Source organism: Trichechus manatus, unplaced genomic scaffold (genome assembly GCF_000243295.1).
Source record: "Trichechus manatus latirostris isolate Lorelei unplaced genomic scaffold, TriManLat1.0 scaffold00064, whole genome shotgun sequence".
Taxonomy (NCBI): Eukaryota; Metazoa; Chordata; class Mammalia; order Sirenia; family Trichechidae; genus Trichechus; species Trichechus manatus.
The window spans coordinates 2,128,271-2,130,600 of record NW_004444000.1 but is presented as its reverse complement, the minus strand read 5'-3'; positions in this window follow the sequence as shown (position 1 = coordinate 2,130,600).

Below are 2,330 nucleotides of genomic sequence, written 5' to 3'. Positions count from 1 at the left end.
CATAATGTCCTCCAGTTTCATCCATGTTATGAGATGCTTCACAGATTCATCGTTGTTCTTTCTCGTTGCATAGTACTCCATTGTGTGTATGTACCATAGTTTCTTTATTCATTCATCTGTTGATGGACATCTAGGTTGTTTCCATCGTTTTGCTACTGTGAACAATGCTGCCATGAACATAGGTGTGCATGTGTCTATTCGAGTGGCGACTCTTATTTCTCTAGGATATATTCCTAGAAGTGGGATTGCTGGATCGGATGGTATTTCTATTTCTAGCTTACTACAGACTTTTGCAACAGACTCTGTCTCCCTCACTAAGCCTAAAACACTTACTGTCTGGTCCTTTTCAGAAAATAGTTGCTGACCCCTGACCTGTAATGGCTAAGAGAGTGGCTTTGGCACCGACTGCCAGGATCCAGGGATCAGCATCCCCACTTAACACTGTGTAACCAAGGAAGAATTACTTATCTTTATGTGTTTTGCTTCCCTTACCTGAAACTTGGGGATAATAATGGGGCCCTGGTGGCACAGTGGTTAAGCATTTGGCTGCTAACTAAAAGGCTAGCAGTTCAAATCCACCAGCCGCTCCTTGGAAACCATATGGGGCAGTTCTACTCTATCCTATAGGGTCACTATGAGTTGAAATTGAATTGACAGCTATGGGTTTACCCCACCTGAATTTTAAGACCATCTCAAGAATAGAGTTAATGCACTAGACAGTAATGACCAAAGACCAGAAGAGGTGTTGGATAACATCAAGGACACCATACATGAAGAAAACAAAAGGTCATTAAAAATACAGGAAAGAAAGAAAAGACCAAAATGGATGTCAGACGAGACTCTGAAACTTGATCCTGAGCACAGAGTAGCTAAATAAAATAGAAGAAACTTTGAAGTAAAAGACCTGAACAGAAGATTTCAAAGGGCAGCTCGAGAAGACAAGATAAAGTATTATAATGAAATGTGCAAAGACCTGGAGTTAGAAAACCAAAAGGGAAGAATACAATTGACATTTCTCAAGCTGAAAGAACTGAAGAGAAAATTCAAGCCTCCAGTTGCAAATTGAAAGATTCTATAGGCAAAAAATGGAAATGATGCAGAAAGTATCAAAAGAAGATGGAAGGAATACACAGAGTCACTGTACCAAAAAGAATTAGTTAACTTTCAGGAGGTAGCATAAGATCAAGAACCATTGGTACTGAGGAGGCATGGTCAACATGGCAGAGTAGTTAGACACTTCTTATATCCCTCTTACAACAAAGATCTGGAAAAACAAGTGATTTGATTGTATGTGAACATCTGGCAGCCCTCGACAAGGCAAGGTTAAGAAATTCATCTGAGTCATACGAGAGAGGAAGACCGTTTGGAAGAGATGAGGAGCGCTAGATCCGCAGCAGCAAAACTGCAGAGACACAGTCACGCCGGTCCACGGTGAAGCAGGCAAACAGCTGTGCTGTGCGCATGCTCGAGAAGTAGTTTCCACATCGAGAGAGACCCAGCAGCAGAGATTCTGCTTGGACATTCCGAACCAATGAAGAGCAGCTCCCAAGAGGCTAGGATAAGTACATGCGTGCACCCCTTCATGGCGATTAAAAAAAAAAAAAAGCCCATTTGGGAAAATCCTCTCTCCCTTTTACCTCCTACCTCTGTGCTCTGCACTAGATTTGGGAAAAACCTCTCTCCCTTTTAACTCCTACCTCCGTGCTCTGCACCAGATTTGTGAAAAACCTCTCTCCCTTTTGTCTCCTCCCTCTGTGCTCTGCACCAGATTTGGGAAAAACCTTTCTTCCTTTTACCTCCTCCCTCCCCGCTCTGCACCGGGAGTCCCCTGGGCCGGAATTAGATCCCAAAAGGCGCCCTGACCCATTCTCCTGACCGAGAGGGAACAAATAAGCTGCCAGCTCCCCTAGGCCAGGAACACAGGGTCAGCACAGCTCCTTTGCTGGCCACAGAAATCAGGGGTCTGCAGACTCTGAGTGCCTTACAACCCTGTATAGGCTTGTGGGGACCCATCTGAACACCGTTAGCCCTCACGGCCACAGTACAACATGGCAAACATCTGAAGTTTAACTTCAGCTGCTTCAGCTGTGAATGGGCAGATTTGTGACCCTCAAAACAGCCTGCCCCTCAAGTAGGCACTTTTATCAATTGCAGCAGGGTCTTGAGGACTGGTGGTAGCTCCTAAAGTGCCTAGTCACCTGCTACAGGAGTTCAAGAAAAAGTGGTGCCCTTGAGTCTTTGCAGCCATCAGAGTGGTGTGCTCTTAGGCCGGCTGCAAAACTCACCTACCTATTCACCCTAGAGAAAAGGAACACACTTTTCTTTCAGAC